This window comes from Macrotis lagotis, chromosome 6 (genome assembly GCF_037893015.1).
Source record: "Macrotis lagotis isolate mMagLag1 chromosome 6, bilby.v1.9.chrom.fasta, whole genome shotgun sequence".
Classification (NCBI taxonomy): domain Eukaryota; kingdom Metazoa; phylum Chordata; class Mammalia; order Peramelemorphia; family Peramelidae; genus Macrotis; species Macrotis lagotis.
Genome location: NC_133663.1, coordinates 81,789,528 through 81,797,871, shown reverse-complemented (window position 1 = coordinate 81,797,871; position 8,344 = coordinate 81,789,528). Strand labels below are relative to the sequence as shown.

At 34.9% G+C, this 8,344-nt stretch overlaps 1 non-coding gene across 1 annotated transcript; it reads left to right on the top strand.

Moving 5' to 3' along the window:
* The first annotated feature begins 7,278 nt into the window (after window positions 1-7,278).
* Window positions 7,279-7,385, top strand: LOC141492440 (U6 spliceosomal RNA). The gene has a single exon (XR_012469908.1). It is a non-coding gene; the product is annotated as a U6 spliceosomal RNA (small nuclear RNA).
* Window positions 7,386-8,344: the final 959 nt, after the last annotated feature.

The window sequence follows — 8,344 nt, the reverse complement described above, 5'->3', positions numbered from 1 at the left end:
GTAAATATTTCCCCCTTGCATCCCTTTCTTTCCCTGCCTTCCAAACAGCCATCATTTGTAACAAAGATTCCTTTTAATAAAAAAGGAAGGATGGGGCAACTAGGTGGTGATACAGTGGATAGAGCACTGGCTCTGGAGTCAGGACAACCTGAATTTGAATCCAGCCTCAGACACTTAATAATTACTTAGCTGTGTGGCCTTGGACAAGTCACTTAACCCCATTGCCTTGAAAAAAAAACAAAAAAATAAAAAAGGAAGGATAGAGGGGGGGGGAAATCATCAAAATGGATCAATATTTAGAAGAAATTGACATACCTACAGACCCTTCCCACCACCCTATTGAAATGAGTGGAGAGAGTGTCTCCTCATATTTAGTTTTGGGGACCAAGTTTGTTCTTTATAATTTTGCAACATTAATCTTTCCTCTGTACTATTGTAGTCAATGCATAAAATGTTTTCTGCTTATTTTACTGTGCATCAAATCATGGAAGTCTTTCCATGCTTCCTATATTTATCCCAATCATTAATATTCCATTACATTAATGGGACACTAATGCACTGTTGGTGGAGTTGTGAACTGATTCAACCATTCTGGAAGCAATTTGGAATTAGACCCAAAGGGCTATAAAACTGTATATACCCTTGACCCAGCAATATCATTACTAAGTATGTATCTCAGAGATATTTTTTAAAAGAAAATAAAACCTTATTTGTACAAAATATTTATAGAAACACTTATGAAGTGGCAAAGAATTGGAATTCAAAGGGATACCCATCAATTGGGGAGTGGCTGAACAAATTGTAACATATGATTGAGATAGAATATTATTGTGCTACAGAAATTATAAGCAGGATAATTTCAGAAAAATCTGAAAAGACTTATAAGAACTGATGTAGAGGGCAGCTAAGTGACACAGTGAATAGAGCACCAGCTCTGGTGTCAAGAGGATCTGAGTTCAAATCCAAATTCAGACAACCTAGCTGTGTGACCTTGGGCAAGTCACTTAACCCCATTGCCTTGTAAAAAAACAAATAAAAAAAGAACTGATATAGAATGAAGTCAGCAGAACCAGTAGAACATTATATACAGTAATAGTGATATTGTTTGATGAAAAACTGTTAATAATAATAATATAGCTATTCTCAGCAATACAAGGATCCATGACAATTCCAAAGGATTCATGCTAAAATATGCTATCTATTTACAGAGAAATAACTGATGCAGATTGAGGTGTACCATTTTCTATTTCACTTTTTCATGATTTTTTTCCCCTGTGTTTTCTTTCACAACGTGGCTAATATAGAAATATGTTTTGTATGATTGTACATTTATAAACAATATCAAATTTGCTGCCTTGGGGGTGGGAAGAAAATTTGTAAATCTTAAAAAGTGAACTTACTTATAACTGGAGAAAATAATATATTATTCAAGAAAAGGAAAAAGATCATTCAAGTTATCATATAATCAAGTTTTTCTAATTGTCTCTGTCAAGGATTCATTTACTGCTCCTGAATGTAAAAACTATATGATCTGTTTCTATTCTAAATTTTTATTGATAGGTCCTTTAATATTCAGGTCATTTATCCATTTTGAATTTACTATGGAATATGCTATAGGATGTTGGGCTAAGCCCAATTTCTACCAGACTACTTTCTTGTTTTCACTGAAGTTCTTATCTAACAGGGAATTCTTTCCTAGGTAACTAAGCTTTCAAGTTTATTGAACACTAGGTTATTAAGAGACCACTAACTCTTAATCATCAAACATAATTAACTAAGAAAGCAAAGGCAGAGATAATCAAAACATAACCATCTACCCATAAACCCAGGTCACATTCTCCTACCAATGTACACAGTGATCATAGAGAGAGGATGAGAGTAGGTACAAAATTACAGATAGAAAGAAGGAAAATTAGTAATGTGAACCTAAGCAAAGAAGCCCATGTACCTAGGATCGATCTCACAACCCTGGACTGAATACTTGGAGGTTTGTGATCTGTTTAGAGAATAGTGTGGATTGCTCTTCTTCTCATCTTTGCTGAACTATTATATGAAACTGTTTCTCCAATACTCTCTTTTTTTTTTGCAAGGCAATGGGGTTAAGTGGCTTGCCTAAGGCCACACAGCTAAGTAATTATTATTATTGTCTGAGGCCGGATTTGAACTCAAGTACTCCTGACTCTAGGGCTAGTGCTTTATCCAGTGTGCCACGTAACCGCCCCATTCTCCAGTACTCTTGAGTCAATGAAACAGTGTTGAGTTCTTTAAGCCTTTGGAGTCTTCATATCTTCCCAGATCTGCTCCTTTGGTTAGGTGCCAAGACAGCATGATGTTTTCAGGGAAAAAACAGTTCCTTCAATTCATAGACCCTGAAAAGCTATTCAGTTCTCTCTCTATAGACTTTGAAGGGATTTTCCCCTTTCAAATCACATGGGGTATTAAAGGATAGCAGAAGCAAATCTTTGGGGAACTTCTCCTCTCTTGAGTTGTTCATGACTCCAAAGAGCAAAACAGCCTTTTATCCAGCCAACTCTTCCCACAGAAGAGGAAGTGAAAACAGCTCCAAATGGTCAGTTGCCAAGTCCACTACAGAGCCTACCTTTCTCTAAGCAGATATATTCAGTTCTACTCAGCTTCTCTGTTCTGCTAATGTATATTGTCTTCTCTACTGACATTTCAGCTCCAGCTTCCATGTTCTGACTTATATTGGCTGCTTTTCTCTATGTTTGTCTCATACAAATATTCTTTTCAGGACCTTTTTTTTCTTTAAGGTTTTTTGCAAGGCAAATGGAGTTAAGTGGCTTGCCCAAGGCCACACAGCTAGGTAATTATTAAGTGTCTGAGGTCGGATTTGAACCCAGGTACTCCTGACTCCAAGGCCAGTGCTCTATTCAATGCGCCACCTAGCCGCCCCTAGGCATTCACCTTTTCTGTGAATTATAGAGTCCTAAGAGGCTAAGTGACTTATACTCAGGGTCATACAACTAGTATTTTTGTCAGAGGCAGAATTTGAATCCAGATCTTCTGGGCTTTGAGGTCAGTTCTTTTACTACCATACCATGATGATTAGTCCTCAATAATATTTACTGAATCAAAAAATACATGAATAGATGACAAAATATGCATTGGAGAATGTTTAATGATTAATGATTTTTTGTAAAAAGCATCTGTGTATTAAAAGAAAACTATTTTGCAAGCTGCATCAAATTTGACCCTATAGTTAAAGCATGAGTATGTGTGTGTGTAAGTTTTATTAAGGACTTTTTTTTTAATATCACAGACGTTTCTGAAAATAATCCTCCACCTTAACAAAAACAATCCCTAACCTTTGTGACAGAAAAAAAAACAGTTAAGGAAAAACAACCAAAATAGCCACCCCATCCAACAATGCATCCATCTTTCTGCCCTTCACCTCTGCTGAACTAGCAATTGCTTTTTAGTAACTTAGAGTATGGCTTCTATTTAGCAATTTGTTCCTTCATGATGTTGTAGTCATTGTGCATGCTATTCTTTTGGTTTTGCATATAGCACTTTTCACCAGTTCACATGCATCTTTTAATGCTTTCAAATGCATTTCTCATGTTCCCTATTTCTAACTGCAGTAATTTCCATTATATTTCTTTGCTACAGTTCATTCAGTTTTTTCCTTATCAACTGACACCCATTTTTGTTTTCATTTCTATGACCACAAATTATTTCCATGCTCTAACAGTACATGTATATATGCATATATATATACATACAAAAAAGATTAAATAAATATAAATGGTTGTGAGGATAGTTGGAACAATCTAGTAATATTAAACTGAAAGCTTAAAATAATTCCTTCAATAGGTATGAAAAGGAAACTTCAAACAAACAACAGGAAAAACAGTGACTGTTAAGATCTTAAATTATGGAAGTACCATATCCTCAGAGTTTCTACATTTCCCTATGTCTTCAGACCTTTAGAGCTACAGACTTGAACAAATGACTGGAAATTATAAGAGATACAGAGCTTCAGCAGGAGCAGAGCATAACAATATAGTCCACAGATGATTACCTTTCCAATGAAGGTTGGCCACGGCAAACCCAGAATCGCAGTGATGAGGTGCAGTCTTCTACTAGTTTCCTGAAAGTTGTTGTGGGAATCCTTAGATGACAAGCTATTCCTAGCTTGCTGCTCATTTCTGATTTTCTGTGAGAGGTCAATATCTCCACAATTATTATATTTTTCATTTTCTGGTATACCACTAATTTAAAAAATCTATGTATACATGGTTAAGATGGAAATATGCTTTGCATCACTTCACATGCATAATGAATAGCCTCAATTAGTGAGGGAGGGGCTAGAGGCAGAAAGAGAATTTAGAACTTAAATTTTTAACTGAATGTTTTTAATAATTAATGTTTTAATAATTTTAATAATTAATAATAATTTTTAATAATTAATTATTTTTCAAAAGAAAACTAAGAATGGCAAGTTAGATTTCCCCAGTACACAAACCTATTCTCTGGGAGTTCACAACTAGTACTTCTTTTTTGTATATAAAATAATTTTTATTGGTGTATTTTGTTTTCATATTACCTTCATTTCTAAATATATCCTAACCTTTGCTTCTCCTTAGAGAGACATCCTTTATCCAAGGGCCCTCTGTTGAATCAAAAAGAAAAGTAGAGAAGAAAAGGATCAGTTTAACAAGACTAACCAAGACTTCAACTGAACCTTACAGTATAAATGATGTTCTATACCTATAGTCCTCTACCTTTGCAAAGAAAGAAGGCACTAGCCTTTTCTCCTTTTTTAAGGCAAATTTCATTATCATGATAATTATAAGTTTGGTTTCTTTTTTTTGTTATTCTTTTCTTTCCATGTACATTCTTGTAGGCATTTTGAATTTTTTTCTGGTTCTCTTCCTTCACTTTGCATCAATTTATATTCCTTTCCACTTTTCAAATTTTCATTCAGTTGAGAATTCTAGAAGGCTAACTAGAGAGTCTTATTTTTTCACTCTACCATACATCATATGAATTGGGCATGTCTCAGTTCACACTGGTAAAATAAGGGGGTTGGATTAGACAGTCTTGAGGTTTCTTCCAAAGCTAGTTCTACTATATGATCCCTATGATCTCTGTGTCCTAGAAAAATGGGGAAATCATACATTAAGTGACTTAAAGTATTTTTTCCATTTCTAACTCATGATTCAAAGTCTGCAATTTAGTGGATATTGTCAGAAGTAGGAAAAGAGATATCCTTCTATTCCCATCTGAGCTAAGTGATTGTAAAAAAAAAAGTATTATAATAATTGAAAGAAAGACAATGAGTTGACAGTACCATTGGAGATAAGAACATGACCTCACTGTCTTGATACTCTTGAAGTTTTCTCAATCTTGTAAGATAATAATCTAGTTAAAGTCATTTGAATCATTTTCCAGTTATCTAGAAGAATTAAAGCCCAGCATCTTAGAGCATTTTTTAACATAAATATATTGTATATAATTGAGGCATTAAAATTTATATATAGTATCAGGTTGCTTCAAAGATGATGATAATGATAATATAAATTATTATAATTATAGAATATTTGAAATAAAATGGACATTAGAGATCATTTATCAAACCAAATCTAAGCAACAATATCCCCCTATGTTTATAGCTGCTTAACAGGTGTTCATTCAGGCTCTGATTGGTGCCCTCCAGTGACATGTTATATATTGTCGTTTAGTAATTTTCTGTTGTTTCTGACTCTTCCTAACTTGATATTTTTTTTTGCAAGATTCTGTAGTGATTCGTTTTCCCCCACCCACCCCGCTTATTTTCCAGTTGAGAGCACTGAGGCAAATAGAGTTAAATAATTCACAACAATGGAAGTGTAGTGGTTAGTAAGTGATTGGGGACAGATTTGAACCTGGGAAGATGAGACTTCCTGACTTCAGGTCTGGTAGTCTAACACTCAGACACCTAGTTGTCCCTACTTAGCATATAAAGTAGATACTTAGTAAATGTTTGATTGATTGGGGGCATTTATGGGGACCTTTAACTATTGATGGAGCTATCTTTCTCCCTCACTTCCTTGCTCCCTTCCCTCCTTCCTCCCTTCCTCCCTCTTTTCCTTCCCTTCCTTCCTTCCTTCCTTCCTTCCTTCCTTCCTTCCTTCCTTCCTTCCTTCCATCCATCTATCCATCCATCATCAGGTAAAGACTGTGAAATCTTCTATAATATGGTAACTTTAAAAATGGAGGCAGAACCACCTAAGTGAGCAGAAGTTAGAGCAGCAACTCACACAGTCTACAGTTGGATTGGAGAGTCAGAAAGGAAGTAGGTGAAGGCATATAGTCATGACATGTCCAAACCTGAGAACCCCCTGCAAAAGCCTGATGGCTGTAAAGCAAAGCAGAGAAGCTTCAGATGCCTAGTTCAAGAAGTTTTGTAGAATTCTGTGCAGTAGAGGTGAATATTTAATCTCTAAACTTGTAAATCAATCAACAAACAGTTACTGCAAAAGTTACTTAATTACTAGCATTGAGTCATAAATTCTGAAGTGATTGGGTTCCTTTCCCAATTTTCTGGAATTAGGAGGAAATGAGGGGGCAAATTTTTGTTGGAATATTCTTGTGTTATTATAATTATGTGATTGAATATCTCATAGGTCCAGACCTGTGATAGCAATTCTGTATAATTATAATAATGATCATATATAATTACTAATTATAATTACATATAATCATGATATTGTTAATAAAAATGGAATAGACTACCACAGAATCCTACTTTAACAACCTACATATTAATGAAAAGACTGCCCAAGGCAGGGTACTTAAGGCAAAGATGAAATTCACCTTGTGGGTACATATCTTCCTAATAACCACTCTCTCTGGCTTTGCCAGTCTGGATGTGTCAAGTAGCAAAATTTTCCTTGTTCATGAGAATGTTCATTTTTATTTTCATCCTAAAAGAATTAACAAAATGAGATGAAAGAAAGAATTAACCTGCAGACCAAAGATTACTATTTTCAATTTTTAAAATTTGTTTTATGCATTATATATATATGTATATATTTACCTCTCATGGTTTTTTTACCTTTTTGATTTGATTCTTCTTTCATAACATAACCGATATGGATATATGTTTAACATAGTTGTACATGCATAATCTATATTAGATTGCTTTCAATGGGAGAAAGAGGGAGGGAGGAAGAAAAATGTAAAGCTCAAAACTTTCCTAAAATTTTGAAAACTATCTTTGCATGTAGTTGGAAAATAAATGAATAAAATAGGTTTTTTAAAAGAGTGAATGAAGTGCTTGCTTCGGCAGCACATATACTAAAATTGGAATGATACAGAGAAGATTAGTATGGCCCCTGCGCAAGGATGACACTCAAATTCATGAAGTGTTCCATATTTAAAAAAAAGAGTTAATGAAGTAGTTCTACAGGTTTACATTTCTTTTAGCCTCTTACGAGAAGTCTGGAAATGGAATAACTTGGCAGAAGTATGGGTGTTCATAAGAAACCTGGAATCTTGGTGTGTGGAGGTTGGGAACAGGGAGATGTGGCAGTTTAAGGAGGATTGGGCTGAGAAAACAGGGAGTTTGATGTTTAAATGTAGGATATTGACACATTGTTGGGGGTGATCAGAAGGAAAGAGAAACACAGCTACATTATGTAGAATATAATAGTAAGTAAAAAGGCAAAATAGAAAGCTGCTGGGAAATTTAAAATGGAAATAATTTTATTTTATTCTAAGGAATTGGTAATTCCAGGAAGTTGTGGAGAGGATTGCAGAGTGATATGGAAGAGCTAAAACAGCAGTGAAATACATAGGTGTTTGGTAATGGTGACAGGAGCAAATGGTGAAATAGCTTGTTTCTGGGGTCTCCAACCAGTCTTTAAGATTTGTGGTTATAGCACCAGCCCTGGAGTCAGGAGTACCTGGATTCAAATCCCGTCTCAGACACTTAATAATTACCTAACTGTGTGGCCTTGGGCAAGCCACTTAAACCCCATTGCTTTGCAAAAACCTTAAAAAAAAAAAAGATTTGTGGTTATAGCCAGAGTTAAATATGTTTGTTTGGTTTTTTTTAAATGGAAATGAGGTAAAATTATAGTTCATCTCTGGAAGCTCTTAGTGGGACTGGAAGAAAGATGTTTGGTAATCACTTAAAGATTAAGAAATGTCAAATTTGATTTAATAGGATTAGCTGTGTGTAGGAATAAATGAGTATTTGCAGTTCAAGATTTGTGAGTTCATTAAAGTGGGTTCTCCCTTAGCAGTCCAAACTACATCCCAACCAATTCTTCTCCTTTGTGTCATATTCATTTTCTATCATAAGTCCCTACTAACCACCCAATGTTCTGAGGACTTC